Below are 26,272 nucleotides of genomic sequence, written 5' to 3'. Positions count from 1 at the left end.
CATAAACTAACACAATATTATAAAGCATTTATACACCAATAAAGATGTGAAAAATAAATGGCAGTGTGGCAAAAGGACACCTACATGTGTCTCTCTCTTGCCTCAAGCCTTAATCTCTCTTAATTTAAGGCCTCCTGTCTGACTCACATCTCAAAGAAACTTTAGGAAACCTCCTTATCACTATTTCCTATATTTAGAGGGAGCATGTCTCACCCTCCATGCACATGAAGACTCATCACATATGAGGTCTTTTAATAATAATGTCTCCCTCTAACTTTATGGATTTTCAATCCTGCTGCCATTTCATAAGGGCTGTAGGTCAGATTGAAGGCACATACTCTCCTCAGACCCATTAACCATAGATTGTCCAATGGGAGAAGCAACTGTCCACCTGGTATGTGGTCCATTTGAGCCTGAACTTTCCCTACCCAGGAAACCTTCCCCAATATTTGGATTATAAAGTGTTGAAAATTAATCTGGGATCTCCTTCTGATCCCATCCAGGAAATTCAAATTGGTGCATGTAGGCTAAGGCTCTTAATCTATAGGAAATACAGAAAAACATGTTAATGATACCAGACTGTGGGAAACTATACAGAACAAATCACCCAGTTTCTTCAACAAATACATTATAAACCAATCGCAACACATAGGTCTTATTTGGATCCAGATTCAAAGAAATTTTAAAATTTTAAAAAGATATGCCCGGAGAGGCAGTCTAAACTCTAACTGGATATCTGATATTAAAGAAATATTGTTTGAGAGAAAATAATGGTATTGTGATTAAGTTTTTTAAAAGATTCATCATTCACATACACACTGAAATGTTTATGGATGAAGTAATACAACAACATCTGGCATTTGCTACAAAATAATTCTGGGGTGGGCAGAGGTATAGATCAAACAAGACTAGCTATGAGTCAATCATTACTGAAGCTGAACAAAGGATGGTACATAGAAGCTCATTACTATTTTGTCTATTTTTGTACAGTTTGAATTTTTCATAATAAAAAGTTAAAAAAAATGCTGATCATGGCTCAGTGAATTGATTTTACCACACACACAAAAAAAATAAGGTAACAACACCATAGTTTGAAAACTCTACAATAGCATATTAATAATTTTCTTAAGCTTTCCAACAACTAGCAAAGTATCTTGGATAAAACATAAAATCAAAAAATAGTGATTAGTAAAGTAACGATACAGCCTCTCTGAGGGAAAATATAGCAAGAAGTATTAAAATTTAAAGTCCACACATAAGTTGGCCCAGAAAGTAGCATTCATCCTACTAATAAACTCATCAAATGAGCATCTATATTTATCCCACCACCGTTTACAATAGTAAAAGACTGATAGCCATCTGAAAGTTAGTAAGGGTCAGTTTTTAAACATGGAAGAAGTATGGAATACAGTTCAGCTATTAAAAATGAATAAGCCCATCATGTACTAATATATGCATAGAATCCCCCTGGAAGTACTCAAGAAACTAGTCACACTGGTCGCCCTCTGAAGTGGGAAAACTCCGTGACTAACGGCAGAGCTGGGAGGGAGAATTTGCTGAATGCTCTTTTGAACCTTTTAAATACTTACAATATCATCTCTTAAACAATAAAATTGAGAAGAAAATACTAAAAGAAAGGCTTCAAATTTCACTCTGTAGGATTTATTCTATTCCTTCAAAAATCTTAGAAAAGGACTAAGTATACAGGCAGCATTAAAATATTTGGCACACGAATATGTGTACCTCAGGTTAAAAAGAGAGAAATGGAGTGGAACATCTTCTTTGGGTCCATTCCTCTAACTTCCCCCCATCCCCATTATTCTTTGGAATAGCAACGCCCAAGAACCAGATCACTAAAAGGGTTCTTGCTATAGATTTTCGAGGACAGAAAGATATATCCTGAAAATCCAGAAAGCAATTCAGAGACAAAAAAGAGAAAAACAACTTACCTTGGATAAAAATCTTAGTTGTCCAACAGCTACTCTTCCCTTGTTCTCTGGTCACCTGTGTCAGAGAAGTTGGTAAGAGTTAAATAATCTTGAGACACCAAGCCTTTCTTTGAGCGCAGACTTATTTGTTAGAACCAAACATCTTCTACTCTCCCTGCCCCACCCCACGGCCCCCACCCCACGAGTTAAAGTAGACACTCAGCCGAAGCTCAGCGACTGACCTGAGCAATGATGCCCTCCCTCTTTGGGAACCAGAGTGGAAGTCGAGAATCCGCATAGGACTCCCCAGGTGGATTCCTGAGGGGAAACTGGAATCTTACCACCTCGATTTTTGCCTCCTCTCTTCTCAGCCCCCCGAACGTGAGGCTGTTTCTGGCTCTAAAATTCTCATTCTGACATCAGGTCTGTGACTTGGAGACAAGCTTCTTTATCTGGTCATTCTCGCAGCTTAACACAACCGCTCTCACGTCTGAAGACACAATTACCACTCTCTCAAGTGGTCACACAAAATCATGCAGTCCCACAGGCACATCACGTTACACACACACACACACACACACACACACACACACACACAGTGGCGTGCTAAGGCCTGAGGCTCTAGACACGGCCGGTCTTTGTCCCGGGGCTCAGAAAACGCCTCACCTTCTGCTTCTCCGGCGTCCTGCCGGGTCCCAGCGGACCGGTCCACATCAACAGTCCGCGCTCCCACAGCCGCTGCGCAGCTCAGCTCGTTCCAGCATTAACAGCGCTGACAACCTAGTAGGAAGTAACGTTACACCCGCAGGCTTCTGGAAAATGTAGTCCAGTACCCAAAAGATCCGAGAGAACCAGCAACCCAAACCTTCCGAGCCCCTCTCAGAACCGTACTCGTCCCAAAAGCACAAGCCGCGAGCGGCGGGTCTTCCGCCGACTCCGCAAATCACTCCGCGCGTCTGCCGTCCCAGCTGTGATGTGGCACCTCCGGTCGCGCTCTGGCACCTCCGGTCGCGCTCTGGCACCTCCGGTCGCGCTCTGGCACCAACGGTCGCGCTCTGACGGGAAGCTTATTTCCGGCCGCGGGGACTTCGGGGACATGTAGTGTGGACTAGGAGTCCCAGAGGGCCAAAAGGGGTCGTCCTGTTCTCTCAGCCTCAGCTTACCACGGGTTGGCGCTGGATACCGCCACAGAGTCTGAAGGCTCTGGCAGGTGGAAGGGAAGATAGAGCGGATTCCGAGGAGGCTAAAGGAGATGAATCTCCAGGCCGTTACTGCAGCCTGGCCTGTGGAGGAGGACGTAAGGAGAGTGACCCTTTACTGCTGGTGAGCGCATTTGCTTAAGTTTGTGACCTTGGGGGTGTGGTTGTGCAGCTGTTCCTGATACAGTTTTTATGATTAAAAATAAATAAATAGTTTAAAGTCCACTTTCTGAATGTAACATGCCAAAAAGTGCCCAAATCGTTAAAGATGGGTGATTTTTCATAAATTGCTCGAACTTAGAGTAACTGTTACTGAATACAAGTTCGTGTGCCTGAAGCACAGTGAGGCCAAACTGAGGTGTTGGAGTTTGGAGCAGAGAAAGGTTTATTGCAGGTCCAAGTAAGGAGAACAGGTGGCTTGTGCTCAAAAACCCCAAACTCCCTGCTGGTTTTAACAGGCAAAATTTGGGGTGAGGGCTTCAGGGTGTGTGACTTTCTTCTGACTGGTGGTGAGGTAATAGGGCAGTGTTCCAGGACTCTTGTGCTCAGCCTGAAGTTACCTTCCTCCACCTAGGTGGGAGCCTTAGTTCCTGCAGAAGAACGCAAAGATATGATTATGTATATCCCTTGAGGAGGAACCAGGATCCTGCTTTAATGGTTACATTACGGTTTCTTTTTTTTTTTTTTTGGCCATGCCACTCAGCATGTGGGATCTTAGTTCCCGGACCAGGGATTGAACCCATGCCCCCTGCATTGGGAGCATGGAGCCTTAACCACTGGACCACCAGGGAAGTCCCATGCACTATAGTTTCTTGACTGCTCATTCTTGGTTTCTGCATTCCCTTACTTCCTTGATTAGTAACTGTTTGAATCTGCTCTTTGGTATTCAGGAAGGTCTAGGAGGCTGAAGCCTTTATCCTGCAAATAAGAAACTGGGGACACAGAAAGGTTTTTGTGCCCAGGAGGCCCCCACTGGGTTCTGATCAGTTTCATAACTAGCACCCCAGAAGTCCCCTACTGGTCTCCTGTAAAGATATCCATCACATGACTTACAATATTACAGATAAGTTTTGCCTGATTTTGAACTGAACATAAATGCAATCATATTGTATGCACACTTTCTAACCCCTTTGGTCTGACTTCTTTTGCCAAATATTCATTTTGTGAGATTAATTGATAAAGTTCGCTTACTCTCATTGTTGATGGTATTTGGCTTGTTTTTAGCTTGGGGCTACTAGGAATAGTGCTTTTGAACAGTCTCATTTGTGTATTTTGCTGTGTATATGTGTGCATCTTGGAGGGGAATTGCTGGGTCATAGGTTATGCATATGTTTAACTATAGTAATACATTGCCAAACGGTTTTCCAAAGTGGTTTTCCGATTGCAGGTATGTATTATAGTTCCAGTTGCTCTGTATACCTAACACACACTTTATGTGTTTCCTTTTTAACCTTTCTGGTGGGTGCATGGTGGTTTTCATTTGAATTTACCTGATGTGTCCATTTGTATATCTTCTGTAACAGGGGAAGATACCTGCCAGCTTTAGTATTAATTTGGGCAAACAGGAAGAGGACCAAGAGAATCTGGATCCTCTTGTAGAGTTCTGTACTGTTTAGATTGGTGTTGATCCAGTGCCTTCAATAGTGCCTCTCTTTCCTTACTGCCTTTAAGAACAAATAGGACTGGAGTAAAGGCAAAGGTCCATCCTTCCCTAAGAGGGACCCAAGGCCACCTGCACTGGTCAAGGTATGTTGGGGACTTGACAGTGACCAAGGTTGCCAAACATTTTAAGCCCTTTTGGACATTGGGACATAAGTTACTGCGGTGCTAGAAAGCACCCTTGGGGGTGGTCCAAAAAATTACTTGAAGTAGTTAATAATAACTTCCAGAAATAATTTGGAAAGTAATTTCCAGATTGATCAATAGACTGGTATAACTTTACAGGTGGACTCTTTTGGAGCAATACACATTCAAGTGGTTGTAACTGATACTGCTGAATGTGTTGTGGTAATAGATGTGTTAATTATAGGTAATAATTCTCTTGACCATTAGGGATGTTCCCAATGGGGAAATGCCACAATTAGAACAGTGGTAGTGACGCAAGTACCCAACCTGGAGCCTACTAGACTTCTTCAGTATAGTCATGTAGTTACTGTGAAGTAGCATAGGGTGCTGGGGAAGGAGGACAGAGGGAGTAGAAGACGTCAGAGGTCACTATACTGATCAAGGAGCTAGAAGAGGAAGAGGTGCTTAAAGAAACTATGTCACATAATGGCCCTCAGTGGCCAGTGAAAAATACAATGTTATCTGGCTCTGGACTGCGAACTACCAGAAGCTCAGTGTGGCAGTAGTCTCTCTCACACGTGCAGTTCCAGTATTAACAATCACAGAGTCTGTAATGCAGACTGAAGGAGTCTGTCTTGCCATGGTTGGTGGACATTGCTAATACCTTCTCAGCATCCTGTTGCATTCTGCAAATCAGTGCCAATTTGCCTTCACAAGTTTCTAATTACCTTTATTTTATCATGTTGCCACAGCTACCTAAACTCTTCACAATTCATCATTAGTGAATAGGCCAAGATCTAGAAAGGCTGAAATATTACCAGAGATGTCCTGTTACCATTACATTGATGGCATTATTCCGATTGGAAGGGCTAAGCACAGCATATAGACTGCCTTTCATAAGATGAGTCAATTATCTGAACCAGGGCTGGAAGATTAAGATCCCAATAAGATACAGGGACTAAACACTGAAGGAAGATTCTTGGAAACCAGCTGGGCTGCCCAGAGAAAAAGCCCTGAGCTTTTTAAAGAAAAATTTTTGGCCTTAAAAGCTTCAGCAAACAAAATGAGGCACAACATGTGATAGGCACGTTTGGGTGTTGGAGGCACTTCATACCTCACGTGAGGATCCTCCTAACTCACTATATAAGATCACTCAAAAGGGGCACTGTCCAATAACAGGCCTTAGAAACTATCCAACAAGCTGTACAGGCTGCCCTTCCATTCTGGCCAGTCAGCCCTAACAAGCCTTTTGAGCTGCAAGTGTCAGCAACTGACATTTATGCAGACTGGAGCCTGTGGCAAAAAGATGTGGTCACTAGGCAATGGCATTCCCTTGGGTTTTGGACATGCACGTGTCTGACACCATCAACGAGTATTATTAATTTCCTAGGACTGCCACAACAAAGTACCTCAAACTAGCTGGTTTAAAACAACAGAAATTTATTGTCTCACAGTTCTGAAGGCCAGAAGTCTGAAATCAAGGTGTTGGCCTCTCTGAAGGCTCTAGGGGAGAATCTTTCCTTGTTTTTTCCTTATTTCTGGTGGTTTCTGGCAATTCTTGGCATTCCTTAGCCTGTAGACATATCACTCCAATCTCTGGCTCTGTTATCACATGGCGTTCTCTTTGTATGGCCGTGTCACTGTGTCCAAATTTGCCTTTTATAAAAATAAGGACACCAGTCATATTGCATTTAGGGCCCACCCTAATCCAGTGTAACCTCATCTTAACTTGATTATATCTGCAAAGACTGTATTCCCAAATAACTAAGTCACATTTATGGGTTCCAGGTAGCCATGAATTTGGAGGGGACACTATTCAAGCCAGTACAACAAAATACCCCGTTTCGGAGACAATTACTGGCTCATTATTAGTCACTGGATACTGAAGACTAACAAACCAATAGCAGGTTGTGTTACACAAACATCCCTATCCTGGGTTAGAAATGTGAATACCAACAAAGTGAATATTGTACAACAGCATTCATTATTAAGTGGAAGTGGAATATCCAGAAAAGAAGCAAACTGGTCATTCATGGCATTTCACATCTACATGAATAAGTGACTAGTCATTCTCCAGATGCAGTTATGTCAGATGCAGTGTCTGTTCCAGCACCTTGAGCTTCTAGGGAGCTTCAATACACTAAGATTCCTGAGTATTCCTGGGGCTGGTTCATGGACATATCAGCTAAGTTAAAAACAGATGGGATGTACTAGACCACTGCTGCTGTGCAGCCTCAAAGAAAAATGCTTAAAGTTGTGCATGGAAAAGAGAACTCTGCTTAATGGGAGGAACTGCAGGCTGTGATGCTTCCCCTGGAAAATACCCCTCAAAATGTACCTTGTTACATTTTCACTGACTCATGGGCAGGAGCCAATGCACTGACGATGTGGTGTTGTACCTGGCGGTGGGACAACTGGATAATTAAGTTTCAGCCTCTGTGAGGATGAAGCATTATGGCAAGAGATTGCACAAGACCCACATCCCTTGGTTGTAACCATGTGGATGCCCACTGAAAAGGGTTTTATGAGGACCAAGTGTCAGCAACTGACAATACGCAGCCTGGAGCCTATGGCAAAAAATGTGTCCACTAGGCAATGACATCCCCTTGGGTTTTGGACACAGCACATTTCTGACACTGTCAACCAGTATATTAGTTTCCTAGGGCTACTACAACAAAGTGCCACAAACTAGGTGGATTAAAACAACAGAAATTTATTGGAATGGAATCTATGAGATCATCAGATAAGGACCCAGGTAAGGGCCATGGCCACCTGGATTCACAATCACATGTGTATAGATAATCCATCTATAATTCAGGACTGAGCCCCAAAATGAGACATAGTGATTCCAACACAAGAGGTCAGGAAAGCCCAGCAAACATGCCTAGACTGTCAACTATGCAGTTGAGTAGCAAAGAGAACTCTTGGACACACAGCCAGGGGTACCAGACCTGGCCAGTCCTGGAAAATAGACCATATAGGCTCTCTCTGTTCCACCCAAAGGTACTGGTGGGAATTGACTGCAATAGACACCCTTTCAGTGTATAGCACTGCCAACCTGTCCACACAGCAGATGGGGGCCATACTTTGCAAAGACTCTTAGATGGAATAGTATGGTCATCTAAGCCATAGATGTGTTACATTGTTATCTACTTGGATTCCCTGAACATATCCAATCAGACAATAGTGCCGCCTTATAACCAAAACATATGCTGCAACAGGCGGCTACGTGGGATATTCACTGGACCTTTCATGCCCTGTATCATATGCAGGCAGCAGGTGCTATTGAAAGATGGAAAATGGAAAGATGGAGAAACTGAAAAGATAATTGGACAACTGAGACAGCTCCCAGTGGAGCACCTAATTAAGACACGCAGTTTGGGCACTAAATGTGGCAATTCTCCCAAAATGTTACCTTCCATTTAAATAGAATGTTTAATTATGAGGTTGGAGAGGATAGAAGAGGCCCAGACTGCTGTCAGAAACCCAATCCACATAATTAACTTCTCACTCTACCTTTTTGCCTTCCACACATACCCTTGGAGAAAAGGGGGCTGGGAAACTCTAACCTAGTACTTCTTTTGTCTCCTGGCTGTACTTGCTGAATTTAGCAATTATGGATATTGATGATAATGATCATGAATATGAGGTGATGTTTTAAATTTTTGTTTTATTTTTGAGGGGAAAAATAATGTTTATCACCTTTTATCACCTATATGCTTGCCCAAATTCTATGTTTTGTAACCCCCCAAAATCCTCAAAGTGGAGGAATTTTAAATTTTATTCATGTTAGCTAAGGCAAGGACTGAGATTCAAAACCAGTTCTCTCTTGAGTTCAGAGCCTGTGCTCTGCCTACTACATTAATATCTTTAAAAAACAAAAAAACCCACTTTATTGGGACTTCCCTGGTGGTCCAGTGGTTAAGACTCCACACTCCCAATGCAGGGGACCCAGGTTCAATCCCTGGTCAGGGAACTAGATCCTGCACACCGCAACTAAGAGCCTGCATGCTACAACTAAAAGAGCCCGCATGCCGCAATGAAGTTCCTGTGTGCCACAACGAAGATCCTGCATGCCGCAACTAAGACCCAGTGCAGCCAAATAAATAAATAAATATTTAACCCCCCCAAAAAAACCCACTTTATTAAGTACGATTGATATAATACAAAAAAACTGATAATGCATTAATTTGATGGGTTTGGAGATAAGTACATATCATGATCATGATCATGATCACTAGAATCAATGCCATAAACATATCCATCACCTCCAAAAGTCTCCTCCCACCCTCTTTATTTATTATTATTTTTTGTGTGATAAGAACACAGACTGTCAGATCTTCCCTCCTGGCAAATGCTCAAGTATACAATACAATATTATTAACTATAGGCCCTAGGCTGTACAGTAAACTCTAGGACTTACTCATCTTGTATATCTGAAACTTGAACCATTTTACTATTACCTCCCCATTTCTCCCTCCCTAAGTTTTTATTTTTAAATAGACTAATAGCACCTTTCTCCAAGAGTGCTTGTGAGGATAACGTGAAATCTGACATGAAGTAAATGTCCAGCAGTCAGTACTAACTGTCTCCCACAGCTTCTCAGCCCTTCCTGTTTTTTGGACTTGGGCCCTTGGCTGGGGCAAAATTGTGTGCTGAGACCAGTTGTAACTCTGCTCCTCACATCGGGGCAGGGGCAAGCTAGACTCCTTCAGGGTTCCCCTTGTCCCATCCCTTCCCTCATCTAACTTTTCTTTCTTCCAGTTTCATTGAGCTATAATTGACATACAGTACTGTATAAGTTTAAGGTATACAGCATAATATTTGACTTACATACATCATGAAATGATTACCACAATAAGTTCAGTGAACATCCATCATCTCATATAGATACAAAAGAAAAAGAAAAAACGAATTTTTCCTTGTGATGAAAACTCTTAGTATCTATTCCCTTAACAACTTTTGTATGTAACATACAGCAGTATTAATTATATTAATCATGTTGTATATTACATCTCTAGTACTTATTTATCTTATAACTGGAAGATTGTACCTCTTGACAACCTTCATCCAATTCCCCCTCCTCCTACCCACTGCCTGGGGTGACCACAAATCTGATCTCTTTTTCTATGAGTTTGTTTATTTGTTTTTTGTTGTCATTGAAGTATAATAGACCTACAACACTATGTTAGTTACTGGTGCACAACATAGTGATTCAATATACTATACATTACAAAATGATCACCACGAGCTGATGACTCTTAAGGTGGTGCTGGCATGGTCCACACAACAGGAGTGGAGGAGGTTCTAGGATAGCACAGGTATAGTAAGAAACTGCTGAGGCATCTAGGGATGAGTTATGCCATATGGTATGAATAAGACATGGGCGATATTGGAAAAAGAATGAAGTGATTGCTGCAGGGACTGGTTGGAGACTAATCATATGGCTGTAGAAGAGGAACAACCCTGATCATTGGGTATAGAACACTTAGACCTTTTGAGGTGAGGGTAGAGGGAGGGACCATTAATCTCTCTCAACTCTTATCCCTGTCCAACACCTGGCCAGTTTATCCCAAACTGTCACCATCACGTCAACATAACTGTTGACCAACAAATAGTCCTAATCAGAAACCTTCCAAGAGCTGCTGACTTCAGAAAGGAACAGCCTCCACTTAAAATATTCTATTTATGTCCCATTTTACTCAGAAAAAGTTCAACCACAATTTACAAGGTCACCATAAACTGACTCTTTCCAACATACACCTCTCTGATCACATTTCATACTCCTTTCCTTGTTTACTCTGTCTTAGACAGATTAGCCCTTGGTGCTTCTCATACACAATGAGCCTGCCTGCCTCAGGACTTCTGTAGTTACTGTGCCCTCTGCCTTAAGTCATCCTTCACTCCCACCCTATTATGTTGATTGCATGCATTAATGCGATTGCTTGATCATTGACCTTTACCTCAGTCTTTTCTCGTCTGCAGTCTTTGCCTTCCCATTACAAGCACATAACCTTTACACCCAAAACTGTCTACCAAGGTGACTGCAATCACTCCCAAGGCTCCAACTATTATAGCTCTGTGAGGCTTTTCCATATTTCAATCTTAGCCATTTCTTCTGGTTGCAATACGTGAACTCCTCTTACAATTAATTGTACTTTTTGAATGATTTGAAAAGATACTTTCCCAATCCTCAGGCTATGCATTTCTTAATAGTTCATATTATTTTATAACCTCTATGTCTCCTAGAAAAATATCCTCCACACATAGAATATAAGGGAGTGTTGGCTGAAAGAATGAATACATAAATAATTAATCCAAAAACTAAATATACTAAATACCAAAACGTTCCAAGGGAGTGACACATATATAACCCAAAAGATAAAAGAGAGTGAACCAATAAGAAGGAATAAGATCCCAAATAAAGGTAGAAGCTTGTCATCAGAATCACCTGCTATGAATAGGAGGGAAAAATGAGAGAAAAGAAGCAGAGATAGGGTTATCTTGGAGGTGGAGGTGTGGGCATATGGAAGCTCATAGTGAGGTTTACTTTTCTATATAGTTGTGGACCTCTGAGGGGATATTTCCCAAAATATCTCAAAGACATGGTCTCCTCATTGAACAACTAAGTTACATCCTGCACTCCTCTCCTCTTGCATGACCATCAGTCGCTTACCTAGATACAGGCCCCTTGTCAGCTCACTGTCAAAAACACCCCAAGGCTCCTTCCCTTGCTCCAATAAAGAGATCACTTCTGGCTTGGGAATGGAAAGTCCTACTCATGAGAGAAGAAAGATTTTTATGTTGTAGATGTTCCAGCACTCAAATCCTGTCCTGTGATCAGCAAATAAAGGAGGATGTCACTATTGCAAGGGCCACAAAAAGCACAGAAGATGGAACTTTGGCCTTAGGCCCAACGATGCTTCCCAGACTCTGCAAAGCTCAAGCCATTTCTTTAGGAATAGGGAGAAGAAATGCATAGGATATATGAAAAGCATTGAAAAATTCCTCTTGGGGGAAGCACATAATCCAGAGGGCAAACTAAGACTTTTTGGAGATAGTTGTGCTTACCGACTGAGACCAGGTTGCTATAATTCTCCAACATTACATATCTGTACAAATTCCTTTGAGTTGAGTCCAGGCATTCTCACTCCTCCTGAGAGAAGTCTATGGACACATCCTTGAATATCACAAATTCCTGAAATGAAAACTTGTGTAATGAAAATAAATGATTTCAAGATGGAAGGAAAGACAAAAAAAAGATAAAAGTAGATGAAGTACAGGAGAATTTTACAGGAAAAGAGAAATGGAGAGCAAACAGGTTGGGGTCAATGCCTGTGATGTGAGTGAAGAATAGAGAGTTAGTGTTAATCAGTGAGCAGGTCTCACACAACCCAGTTCTTTCAGACAAAAGCTCCTGTGCACAGTGAGGATTCCAAGATCCTTTCTAATTTAAAAGTATACTAAATTCATTTAAGACAAATATCGCAATTAAAAAGCCAACAGGCATATAGTATATTCTCAATAAAGAGGAGTACCCTCCTGCTTCCTCCTCTCCCCTGAAAACTCAAGTTATAAATAACTGGTAGCCCTTTGGCAGGGTATCAAAGGATAAAATTTTACAATAATAGGAATATAAAGAAGACCCAAACATTTTCAACAATCAGAAAACAGGTCACATGAAGGCACCAGGAAACAGAAACACAATGGCCTGCTCAATAGTACCCTGAAATGAAAAAACAAGTGAACAAAAGACCAAAAAAATGTGATGAATTTTTCAATAATAAGAGAGAAATGAGTTCTTGACTAGAGTTATTTATCCAGCCAAAATTCACACTAATGCGAGGGTTGTATAGGACATTTCTAGATAAGCAATGACTCAAATATGTATCTCCTATGAACCCTTTTTCTTTCTTTTTCCTCTTTTATTGTTTTTCCTTTTATTTAAAACAGATTTTTCAGCTTTAATGAGATATAATTGACAAATAAATTGTACATATTTAAAATATACAAAGTGATGATTTGACATACGTATACTTTGTGAAATGATTACCACAACAAGGTTATTTAACATATCCATTGCCTCAAATACTTACCTCTCTTTTTTTGGGGGTGGGGGGGTGAGAATACTTAAGGTCTACTCTCTTAGAAAATTTCAAGTACAGTATAGTCACCACAATGTACATTAGATTCCCAGAGCATCTTATAAATGAAGGCTTGTACCCTTTGACCAGCATATCCCTATCTCCTCCACCCTCCAGCCCCTAATAACCACACCATTCTATTCGGCTTCTATGAGTTGGACCTTTTCTTTTTTTTTTAGATATACACATAAATTAAACCATATAGTATTTGTCTTTGGCCAATTTCACTTGGCATAATGTACTCTAGATATATCCATGTTGTTGCAAATGGCAGAATTTCCTTCCTTCTCATAGCTGAATAATATTCCATTATATGTATGTATATCTAACTATCTATCAATAGAAAAAGAAAAAGAAAAAAAATCAACACAGCAGAGTGGCAAGAGAAGGTCCCAGTGAGTGACGAATATCTCATATCCATTTTATCTGTTCATCCATCAATGTACACTTAGGTTGTTTCCATATCTTACTGTGAATAATGCTGCAGTAAAAATGAACATGGGAGTGCAGATAACTTTTCAAGATACTGATTTTGTTTCCTTTGTATATATACCCAGAAATGGGACTGTTGGATTATATAATAGTTCTATTTTTAATTTTTTGAGGAATCTCCATACTGTATTCCATAAAGGCTTTACCAATTTTCATTCCAAATAACAGTGTACAAAGATTTCCTTTTCTCCACATTCTCACCAACACTTAACTTTTGTCTTTTTAAAAAATATTTATTTATTATTTTTTTTAGGCTGCCCTAGGTCTTAGTTGTGGCACATGGGCTTCTTAATTTGCGGCATGTGGACTCTTAGTTGTGATACACATGCGGGATCTAGCTCCCCAACCAAGGATCGAACCCTGGCCCCCTGCATTGGGAGTGCAGAGTCTTACCCACTGGACCACAAGGTAAGTCCCTGTTGCATTTTTTTAAACTAACTTTTATTGCAGTAGAGTTGATTTACAATGTTGTGTTAGTTCTTGCTGTACAGCTACGTGAATCAGTTATACATATATCCACAATTTTTTAGATTCTTTTCCCATATAGGTCATTACAGAGTATTGAGTAGAGTACCCTGTGCTATGTTGTCTTTTTGATAGAAGCCATCCTAACAGGTATGAGGTGATATCTCAATGTGGTTTTTTTTTTTAATTTTTTTTTTTCTCAATGTGGTTTTGATTTGCTTTTCCCTAATGATTGGTGATGTTGAGCCCTTTTATGTACCAGATGGCCATTAATATATCTTCTTTGGAAAAACGTCTAATCAGGTCCTTTCCCCATTTTTTAATGAGGTTATTCACTTTTTGTTTGTTTTTGCTGTTGAGTTGTATAAATCTTTATATATCATGGATATTAATAGCTTTATCAGACATGTGGTTTGCAAATATCTTCTCTCATTCTGTATGTTGCCTTTTCATTTTGATGACTGTTTCCATTGCTGTGCAAAAGCTTTTTAGTTAAATGTAGTCCCACTTGTTTATTTTTGTTTTTGTTGTCTGTGCTTTTGGTGTCATATCCAAAAAAATCATTGCCCAGACCAGTGTCAAGAAGCTATTCCCTATGATTTTTTCTAATAGTTTCTTCTAATAGTTTTATGGTTTCATACCTTATATTTTCTTCACTTTTTTTCATTCTTTTTTCTTTGTTCCCCTCTGAGTTATTTCAAATGACCTATCTATGACCTCACAGATTCATTCTTCTGCTGGATTAAGTCTGCTGTTGATGCTCCCTATTGCATTTTTCATTTCATTCATTGCTTGCTTCAGCTCGAAAATTTGTTTGGTTCTTTTTTATGATTTCTATCTCTTTGTTAAACTTTTTGTACATTGTTTTTTTATTTCATTGAATTGTGTTTCCGTGTTTTCTTTTTTCTCACCAAACTTCCTAAATATTTTGAATTCTTTATCAGGCAAATTGCAGATCTCCATTTCTTTGGGGATGGTTACTGGAAGATTATTGTATTCCTTTGGTGGTATTATGTTTCCTTGATTTTTTTGTGTGTTCCTTGAAGTCTTACATCATGTTCACATCTGATGTAGTCTCTTCCTCCAGTCTTTACTGAATGGCTTTGGGAGGGAAATACTTTCTTTCAGCCTTTTCTGTGGACTTCTTTTTTCTAAGACAGTAGTAGAGGTTGTGTTATATTAAGATCAAGTACTAAAAGAGCAAAGAGTTACACAAGGAATCAGGGGGAAAAAAGCAACACGGCAGAGGGGCAAGAGAAGGTCTCAGTGTAAATATAAACCAGGAAAACTAGGACAACAGCTAGGAAACAGAGGTAAAGAAAAATCTGTCCAGATGGAAGCAGTGGGCACATGGAAGACCATGAGAGACTCTCCAGGAAATAATGTTTGACTATGTGAAAATTGCTATTAATATACATTACATATTAATAATATATAACATAGGGACTTCCCTAGTGGTGCAATGGTTAAGAATCTGCCTGCCAATGCAGGGGACACGGGTTCAAGCCCTGGTCCAGGAAGATCTCACATGCTGTGGAGCAACTAAGCCTGGGCACCACAACTACTGAGCCTGCACTCTAGAGCCTGCAAGCCACAACTACTGACCCGCGTGCCACAACTACTGAAGCCCATGTGCCTAGAGCCCATGCTCTGTGACAAGAGAAGCCACTGCAATGAGAAGCCCACACACTGCAACAAAGAGTAGCCCCTGCTCACTGCAACTAGAGAAAGCCCGTGTGCAGCAACAAAGACCCAACGCAACCAAAAAAAAAAAAGAAAAAGAAACTAACACAACATTGTAAATCAACTATGCTTCAATTAAAAATTTTTTAAAAATAATAATATATAACACATAATATAAATTAACATAAATATAAAATGCTATTAATATATTCTATATAAATATTAATAATATATTATATTAGGAACATTGTTACATTTTGAACAATAATTACTAGAAAGCTAGGCAAAAAATAAAAATTAAAAAATACACCCAGAAAATTAACTTCAGAAAAAAATGAAAATTTATACAAACATCTCACAAGATGACTATTTAGTAATGACTTTTTGCTTCAAAAGCTTCCAAAAGTTAAAGCACTTTTTCTACAATGATGCTTTTCTTCTTTCAAAATAGTGACTTTTACTCCAAAACACACTAAATAAATACATTATAAGAACTGATATGAGAACATTGTATGGTTTTAGGCAAAGTCAAACATCAATTTATTCTATACAACCATTTTCAGTTAGAGAACATCATATGGAACACATTTACAATGTTGTGACATTTGGATGAACTTCAACTATTCTGTTGCATACTTTGGCAGGTGAGAAGAGTGAAGAGAGAGTGTTGTCCAGCACTCTTTGGAATGTTATGCATATGTACTGTTTCAACACACTGTCATGCTTACCCTGTATTTTGCCTTAAGGCAGTTTGTATGTGTGCTATTTATTTTAAAGCTTATAAGATAACAAGGAGCCCCAATAAGGTTGAAAAATTGGTGATGAAAATGGTGCAGAAAGAAAAATATATATTCAAATATATATTCAATTGCTTCATAAGTTACAATGTGAAAATAATTGGAAATATGGGAGCAAATGCCATTAGTTGAGGGTAAGTGCCTTTTGGGAATAGGGCTGAAACTACATGACAATACTTGAAGTTTAAAGTTTGGTGGAGACTTTAGAGTTTTCTACATACCCAAAGTATGTCATCTGCATAGTGACAGTTTTACCTCTTCCCTTCCAATGTGAATGCCTTTTATTTCTTTTCCTTGTCTGACTGCTATGACTAGGACATCCAATACTATGTTAAATAGAAGTGATGAGAATATGCATCCTTGTCTTGTTCCTGAATTTAGAGGGAAATCTTCCAGCCTTTCACTGTTGAGTATGATGTTAGCTGTGGGCTTGTGCTAAATGGCCTTTATTGAGATAGGTTCCCTCTATACCAACTTTGATGAGTGTTTTTATCATGAGTGAATGTGAATTTTGTCTAACAGTTTCTCTGCATCTACTGACACAATCCTTTTGTTAATGTGGTGTATCATATTGACTGATTTGTGAATACTGAACCAGCCTTGCATTTCTGGAATAAATCCCACTTGATCATGGTGTTATGATCCTTTTTATATACTGTTGGATTCAGTTTGCTAATACTTTATTGAGGATTTTTGCATCTATATTCATCAAAGATATTGGCCTGTAATTTTCTTTTTCTGTAGTGTCTTTGTTTGATTTCAGTGTCAGGGTAATGATGGCCTCATAGAATGAATTTGAGTGTTCCATCCTCTTCAATTTTTTTGAATAGTTTGAGGAGGATAGGTATATTAGCTCTTCTTTACATGTTTTGTAGAATTCCCCTGTGAAATTGTCTGGTCCTAGACTTCTATTTACTGGGAGTTTTATTATTACAAATTCAATTTCACTACAAGTGATCAACTTGATCAAATTGTCTGTTTCTTCTTGATTCAGCCTTGGCAGGTTTGTGTTTCTAGAAATTTGTTGCTTCTATGTTGTCCAATTTGTTGGCATATAATTCTTTGTAGTATTCTCTTATGATTTTTTGTTTCTTTGTGAGGTATCAGTTGCTATTTTTCCTCTTTCATGTCTTATTTATTTAGGTCCTCTCTCTTCTTGGTGAGCCTTGCTAAAGGTTTATCAATTTTGTTTAGCTTGTTAAAAAGCCACCTCTTGGTTTCATTGATCTTTTCTATTATTTTGTTGTTGTTGTGTTGTTTCTATTTTATCTATTTCCCCTCTGGTCTTTATTATTTCCTTCTTTCTGCTCACTTTGGGGTTTGTTTGTTCCTTTTCTAATTCCTTTAGATAGTTGGTTAGGTTGATTATTTGAGATTTTTCTTGTTTCTTGAGGAAGACCTGTATCACTATAAACATCCCTCTTAGAACTGCTTTTGCTGCATCCCATAGATTTTGGAGACTTGTGTTTCCATTTTCATTTGTCTTGAGGTATTATCTGATTTCCTCTTTGATTTCTTCATTGATCCATTGGTTTTATTGTAGCATGTTGTTTAGTCTCTACATATTTGTTCTTTTCCCATTTTTCTGTTGATTTCTAGTTTTATACTGTTGTGGTCAAAGAAAATGCTTGATATAATTTCTATCCTCTTAAATTTATTGAGACTTGTTTTGTGGCTCATCATGAGATCTATCTTGGAGAATGTTACATGTGCACTTGAAAAGAATGTGTATTCTGTGGATTTTGGATGTAATGTCCTATAGATATCTATTAAGTCCAACTGGTCTATTGTGTCACTTAAGACCACTGCTTCCCTATTGATTTTCTGTCTGGATGATCTGCCCATTGATGTAAGTGGGGTGTTAAAGTCTGCTACTATTATTATATTATTACCAGTTTCTCCCTTTCTGTTAGTGTTCGCTTTATATATTTTGGTGCTCCTGTATTGGGGACATATATGTTAACGAGTGTAATATGCTCTTCTGATTGAGCCCTTTATCATTATATAATGCTCTTTTTTGTCTTTTGGTATAGACTTTGTTTTAAAGTGTTTTTTGTGTTATGAGAATTGCTGCTCCCACTTTCTTGTCATTTCCGTTTGCATGAAATATCTTTTCCCAACCCCTCACTTTCAGTCTGTGTGTGTGTGTTCAGCTCTGAAATGAGTCTCTTGTAGGCAGCATATAGATGGGTCTTGTTTTTTATCCAATCAGCCACCCTGTCTTTTGATTGGAACATTTAGTTCATTGACATTTAAGGTAATTATTGATAGGTATGTACTTACTGCCATTTTATTACTTGTTTTCTGGTTGTTTTTGTAGTTCTTTGTTCATTTCTTCATTTTGTTTCTTCTCTTGTGATTTGATGATTTTATTTAGTAGTATGCTTGTGTTACTTTCTTTTTAGTTTTTGTGTATCTGTTGTAGGTTTTTGATTTGTGCTTACCATAGGGTTCATATATGTTGACCTATAACTATATCTGCTTGTTTTAAACTGAGTCATTTAAATTCAAACACATTCTAAAAGATCTACACTTTTTACTCCCCTACCCACATTTTGTATTTTTATATATATATATATATATATATATATATATATATATATATATATTTGGTTGCATTGGGTCTTAGTTGTGGCTTGCGGGTTCCTTAGTTGTGGCTCACCAGCTCCTCAGTTGAAGCAGGTGGGCTCCTTAGTTGCGGCAAGTGGGGGTCCTTACTGGCAGCTTGCCAGCTCCTTAGTTGTGGCACATGAGTTCCTTAGTTGTGGCATGCGAGCTCTTAGTTGCAGCATGCATGTGGGACCTTGTTCCCCGACCAGGGATTGAACCTGGGCCCCCTGCATTGGGAGTGCAGAGCCTTATCCACTGAGCCACCAGAGAAGTCCCCATTTTGTATTCTTTTTTTTTTTTTTTTTGAGATACGTGGACCTCTCACTGCTGTGGCCTCTCCCGTTGCAGAGCATAGGCTCCAGACACGCAGGCTCAGCGGCCATGGCTCACAGGCCCAGCCGCTCCACGGCATGTGGGATCTTCCCGGACCGGGGCACGAACCCATGTCCCCTGCATCAGCAGGTGAACTCTCAACCACTGCGCCACCAGGAAAGCCCCCCATTTTGTATTTTTAATGTCATATTTAACATCTCCAGGTTTATCTCTTAACTGTTTATTGTAGTTATATTTGCTTTAACAACTTTATGTCTTTTAATCTCCATTTTGGCTTAGTTAAGTAGTTGATCCTCAGTCCTTACTATATATTTGCTTTTCCTAGTGGCATTTCCCCTTTCCTATAGATTCTTACTTCTTTTCCACTTAGAGAAGACCTTCTAACATTTCTTTTATGGTAGATTTAGTATTGATGAACTCTTACTTTTTGCTTTTCTGAGAAGTTCTTTATCTCTCCTTCGATTCTAAATGATAATCTTGCTGGGTAGAGTATACTAGGTTGCAGGTTTTTCCCTTTCAGCACTTTGAATATGTTATGCCACTCCCTTTAGATCTGCAAAGCTTCTGCAGAAAAATTGGCTGCTAGCCTTATGTGGATTTCCTTATACATGACCCTTGTTTTTCTCTTGCTCCCTTCAGAATCCTGTCTTTAGCCTTTGTTTGTTTGTTTGTTTTTGGCCATGACCCAAGGCATGTGGGATCTTAGTTCCCTGATCAGTGATCGAACCCATGCCCCCTGCAGTGGAAGCACAGGGTCTTAACCACTGTATTGCCAGGGAAGTCCCTCTGTCTTTAACTTTTATCATTTTAATTTTATGCCTTTATGTGGGCCTGTTTGGGTTCATCTTGAGACCCTCTGTGTTTCCTTTACTTGGATATGTTTCTTCAAGTTTGGGAAATTTTCAGCCATAATTTCCTCAAATATATTTTCTTTCTTTTTTTAAAATTTTTATTTATTTATTTTTTAAGTTTATTTATTTTATTTATTTATTTTCAGCTGTGTTGGGTCTTCGTTGCCACATGTGGGCTTTCTCTAGTTGCGGCGAGCAGGGGCTACTCTTCATTGTGGTGCACGGGCTTCTCATTGCGGTGGCTTCTCTTGCTGCAGAGCACAGGCTCTAGACATGCGGGCTTCAGTACTTGTGGCACGTGGGCTCAGTAGTTGTGGCTCGCGGGCTCTAGAGCGCAGGCTCAGTAGTTGTGATGCATGGGCCTAGCTGCTCCGTGGCATGTGGCCTCATCCTGGACAAGGGCTCAAACCCATGTCCCCTGCATTGGCAGGCGGATTCTTAACAACTGCGTGACCAGGGAAGCCCCTCAAATACATGTTCAATCCCCATCTCTCTCCCTTCTTCTGGGACCTGTATAATTCAAATGTTGGTATGCTTAATGTTATCCCAAAAATCACATAAATGGGGACTTCCCTGGTGGCACGGTGGTTAAGAATTCGCCTGCCAATGCAGGGGACACGGGTTTGAGCCCTGGTCCGGGAAGATCCCACATGCCACGGAGCAACTAAGCCCGTGTACCACAACTACTGAGCCTGCACTCTAGAGCCTGCGTGCCACAACTACTGAGCCCATGTGCCACAACTACTGAAGCCTGCACACCACAACTACTGAAGCCTGCGTGCCTAGAGCCTGTGCTCCACAAGAGAAGCCAGTGTGATGAGAAGCCTGCACACCATAGTGAAGAGTAGCCCCCTCTTTCTGCAACTAGAGAAGGCCTGTGTGCAGCAACAAAGACACAGCGCAGCCATAAATAAATAAATAAATATTTTTTTAAAAAAGATCACATAAAGGTTATCATTTTTTTAATTTTTCTTTTTCTTTTGCTGTGTGTGTGTTTTTTTAAGCCTACAGCACCCAGTATTTCCAGGCAGTCTCTCATCCAAGTACTAACCAGGTCTGACCCTGCTTAGCTTCTGAGATCAGGCACATTCAGGGTGGTATGGCTGTAGACACTTTTGCTGTTCCAATTGCGTGATTTTCATTAGTCTATCTTCCAGATCCTTTATGCATTCTTCTTTGTCATTTAGTCACTATTTCTTCCTTCTAGTGTGTTTATTTCAGCTACTTAATTCTTCAATTCTGTTTTTTTAAAATATTTTCAGTTCGTTGTTAAAATTCTCACTGTGTTCATCTATTCTTTTCCCTAATTCAGTTAACATTCTTATTTCCAGTGCTTTGAATTCTTTATCTGGTTAATTATTTCTGTTTCATTATTTTTTCAGGAGCTTTCTTTTGCTCTTTCAGTTGAGACCAATCCCTCTGACTTTTTCTTTCTTTCTTTCTTTTTTTTGGCTGCGCCACATGGCACGTGGGATCTTAGTTCCCTGACCAGGGATCTAACCCATGACCCCTGCGGTGGAAGCATGGAGTCTTAACCACTGGACTGCCAGGGAAGTCCCTCTGACTTTTCATTTTGCTTAACTTTCTCTGCCACTGTAAACTTAGATGAAAGTTACCTATTGCAGTCCTAAAGGGATGTTCTTATGTGGGAGTGTCCCTATACAGACTGCAGGTGCCCAGTGCCTTTGGTGGGAGAGCTGGATTTGTTGTGGACACAATCACATCTTTCCTCAGGGTGTGCTGGCAGCTATCACTTTGGTGGGAGGTGGGGCTGGAGATGGAGGGGCTAGAGCTGGAGCTAGGAGTGAGGTGGGACTTCTCTGCTCAGTAGCTGTCACTGCCCTATTGGGGGCAGGGTCTGATTCCAAGTTGTTGGAGCAGAAGTCCTGAGGGTCAGGCCCAAGCTGGCTCTGTTTTCTTTAGGTGTGTGCTTTCCCCTCTCCCAGCACCAGGCCCCTTGCCCCAGGTCGGGGGCGCTGAAGCAAGGCGGGGGGGGGCCTGCATGGGCGCTCAGCCCATGTCAGCTATAGACAAAGGTCTGAGCTGTCTCCAATGTGCTGCCCAGGCAGACACCAGCAGTTGCTTCCCTTGCTCTGTTCAGATGCAGCCCTGAGTGCTGGCAAAGTTCATCTTGCTCTTTCCAATGCATTCAAACTTTCTTTTTACTGCTTCAACAGAGTGCTGGAATCTCTCCTTAGGAAACCTGGACTTCTAAAAGGCTCTCTCATCTGTGGGTGTCTTCTCAAATCAGCAGTCTCCAGGTTTACCTTAATTGCAGCCAAGAGGGACTAGGGCTGGTTCACAGACTCCTGCTTGTTCAACAGCCCATACCAAGGACTGTCCCCTATTACTTGATACACAGGTTGTTGAGACTCCTCCCAGGTCCATTGGTATACAGTGTTGGATCCCACAACACCCACAGAGGCAAGTTGTGGATGTATGCCAAGTTTTAGTTGTTTTAGTTGTTGCACACACAAGGGGATGTGTGTGCAAAATTGATGGGCATCTTATGCCACCATGAGGCTGATGTTATTCTTCAGTGTTCAGATTTTTATGAAGGATCTATTCTATTTTTTCAGTTTTAGAAGCATTAAGTTTCATGAGGTATTTTTCCTTCTTACAGTTTACAGTCTTTATTTTTCTTTAAGATGAATTATTCCTTGTTCAATAAGGAATAAATGTTAATCAAACCTTTCCTATATTCACTTACATAGATGTCTTTTTTCCATGATAATGTCTTTGATGTTGAATAAGGTATAGATCACAGTTAAAAGTTTTTCCATAAATAACAAAGACTGAGAAGATAACAATGATGATGGCTAAACTAACCAAGTATTTATTATGTGATGGGCACAACTGTAGAATCCCCATAACCAACCTCTGAAGTACACTAATTAGGCCCACATTACCATAAACACATCATATATGCATACAAAAGGATCTGGAAGAATAAGTAAGTTGGTTATGTTGGGGAAGTAACTAAGGTCGGGATGTTAGTCAAAGGGAAGTACAATTTTACCTATAATGTATAAATCAGTAAAAGCAGAAGAGAGCCACATATTATCTCTAAAATGGACAACAAATAAATAAAGCAGACACATTCAAAAGGGGCCAACAAGGTAACTCTTTATAATGGCAAAAATTTCAGTATTTGACAAAATGGGGGTTTGATAAAAACAGGTAAATACTTTTAAGCCAATGGAATAGTAACAATATATTCACAGACAAAGAATATTAAAGGCTGGTTATAGCATAATCACACTTTCTCTCAAAAGCAATGCCAAATGTAATCTTACAGGATTTGCTCCAAAAATTTGACAGTGATTGTCTATGACTGGTAAGATTACAGATAACTGTAGCTATTTTTTTTTTACTCATATCTACATTTTTATGGAGGAAAATTGTTCTGCAAAAAGAATAGTATAAGTTTCTAAAAGGAAAATAAAACAATCTTCCAAAAGGTACATATCCATAAGATACTAAAGGATATGTAAAAGTAACAGTAACTTAACACAAACAGGGTGACACACAGATACATAGACAGATATGCAAATTTTGAAAACAAAGACTGACCTGATAGCGAAGCTTTATATGTATAAAAATAAACTTAACCATCAAACATGCAATAAAAATATATAAAAATAGATATGGTTATTAAATAAATGGTGTTAGTATGAGAAATGGGGGAGGAGAAAAAGGGTAAATTAGACCCTCAATAATTTAAAATAATTTTAAAATGCATCAGTAATTCTGTATACTTCACAAAAAATTAAGAACATTAAAAAGAAAGTAGCAGGGTTAGCCCCCAAATAAATTTTGATGCTTAAAATAAATGCAATATACAATAAAAAGGTTTTTCAACTTATAATATTCACAAGTATGAATTTTCTGAAAGTAATGAATTTAGATAAAAATATTCAAATATTTTATTCAGAGTGTTTATTTTCTGTATGAATTTTCTCAGACTGACTAACTGGTAAAGTATAAGTATATGTATCTTAATTACATTTGTAGGGACTCTCACTAGTATGAATTCTCTTTATTGTATGGTTCCTTAATTATGTAGTTCCAATTTATAGAGTTTCTCATTCACAGAGCTTCTTACCAGCATGACTTTTCTTATGTTGCTGAATTTCTGAACCCCTCTCCAAAGCCTTCCCACAGCCCTTACATTCATGAAGTTTCTCACCAGTATGTATTCTCTGATGTTGAGTACGGCTCAAGCCAGTACCAAAAGTCTTCCCACATTCCTTACATTCATAGGGTTTCTGACCAGTGTGTATCCTCTGGTGCCGATTAAGGGCTGAACCACTACTAAAGGACTTTCTACATTCTTTACATTCATAGGGTTTTTCACCTGTGTGAATTAGCTGGTGTTGAATAAGTTTTGAGCCACTAGCAAAAGCCTTCCCACATTCCTTACATTCATAGGGTTTCTCACCAGTATGAATTCTCTGATGTTGAGTGAGGTCTGAACCACTACTAAAGGCCTTCCCACATTCCTTACACTCATAGGGTTTCTCACCAGTGTGCATTCTTTGATGTTGAATAAGTTTTGAACCACTTCTAAAGGCTTTCTCACATTCCTTACATTCATAGGGTTTCTCACCAGTGTGAATTCTCTGATGTTGAGTGAGATCCGAGCCACTATTGAAAGCCTTCCCACATTCCTTACACACATAAGGTTTCTCACCGGTATGAATTCTTTGATGTCGAGTAAGGGCTGATCCAAAACTAAAAGCTTTCCCACATTTGTTACATATATATGGTTTCTCACCAGTATGAATTCTTTGATGCCGCGTAAGAGCTGAACCACTACTAAAGGCCATTCCACATGCTTTACATTCATAAGGTTTCTCACCAGTATGAATTCTTCGATGCTGAGTAAGGTTTGAACCACTGCCAAAGGCTTTCCCACAATCCTTACATTCATAAGGTTTCTCACCTGTGTGAATTCTGTGATGCCGAGTAAGGGCTGATTCAAAACTAAAGGACTTCCCACATTCCTTACACTCATAAGGCTTTTCACCACTGTGAATTATCTGATGTCGAATAAGGCCTGATCCAAAACTAAAGGCTTTCCCGCATTCCTTACATTCATATGGTTTCTCACCAGTGTGAATTCGCTGATGGTGAGTAAGGTTTGAGCCACTACCAAAGGCCTTCCCACATTCATTACATTCATAAGGTTTTTCACCCGTATGAATTCTTTGATGGTAAGCAAGGTTTGCACCACTACCAAAGGCCTTGCCACATTCTTTACATTCATAAGGTTTCTCACCAGTATGAATTCGCTGATGTCGAATAAGGACTGATACAAAACTAAAATCCTTCCCACATTCCTTACATTCAAGGAGTTTCTCATCAGTATGAATTCTCTGATGCTGGATATTGAAAGTGGGTATGTCTTCAGGAGTAAATATCATTTGACTGAAATGTCCTTCCTGAGATTCCTGTTTTCTCTCAAACTGGCTTTTACATTCCCAATCACCTCTGAAACTTGAACACTCAATGCTGTTTTTTATAAGTCTTTCCATTATCTCCCATCAGGATGATTCTATTCCATAAATATCCTTTTTCAGAAATAATTCTTGGTCTCAACATTGATTCACAGTCTGAAAGAAAATATAAAAACATTCACTTTTTTTGTGTTCTGGGAGAAATGAAACTTTTATAATAGATAGGAAAAGACTTAACTGAAACTCATTTTCATATAGAGTGGCTTATACAGTTCTCATATATGATTGGGCATTTTGACAAACAGATAAGGAAACAGAATGAGAAGAAACACTAGAAGGTGAAGGAGTTATTTAGGAAAATAGATTAAGTCAATTGTTCCTAAATAGTGATTTAGATAAAAATACCCTAAAGACATGGGAAGCTCAATAAATATAAAGATGTCCAGGCCCCAACTCAATTTTGTTAACTAGTGTCATATACATTTAAAAATGAGTATAATTATCATTTAACCCATTTCTTAGGGTT

General features: G+C 39.4%; 1 protein-coding gene and 1 pseudogene across 6 annotated transcripts in view; both read right to left on the bottom strand.

Moving 5' to 3' along the window:
* LOC137215232 (zinc finger protein 420) overlaps window positions 1-3,059 on the bottom strand; it is a 98,821-nt gene extending 95,762 nt beyond the window's left edge. For 3 of the 6 annotated variants that reach the window (XM_067720138.1, XM_067720137.1, XM_067720133.1), the window contains exons 1-2: window positions 2,595-3,059; window positions 1,950-2,004 (exon numbers count right to left, since the gene is read on the bottom strand). The gene's annotated coding sequence lies outside the window, so the exon portion shown is untranslated. Of the gene's footprint in view, window positions 1-1,949; window positions 2,005-2,170; window positions 2,247-2,594 lie in introns of all 6 variants that reach the window. The other 3 variants (XM_067720132.1, XM_067720131.1, XM_067720129.1) reach the window with 3 other exon arrangements.
* Window positions 3,060-21,289: 18,230 nt separating this feature from the next.
* LOC137215793 (5S ribosomal RNA) lies at window positions 21,290-21,398 on the bottom strand (annotated as a pseudogene).
* Window positions 21,399-26,272: the final 4,874 nt, after the last annotated feature.

This window comes from Pseudorca crassidens, chromosome 20, assembly GCF_039906515.1.
Source record: "Pseudorca crassidens isolate mPseCra1 chromosome 20, mPseCra1.hap1, whole genome shotgun sequence".
In the NCBI taxonomy this organism is placed as follows: Eukaryota; Metazoa; Chordata; class Mammalia; order Artiodactyla; family Delphinidae; genus Pseudorca; species Pseudorca crassidens.
The sequence above is the reverse complement of the archived record's forward strand: the minus strand, read 5'-3'. Positions and strand labels throughout refer to the sequence as shown.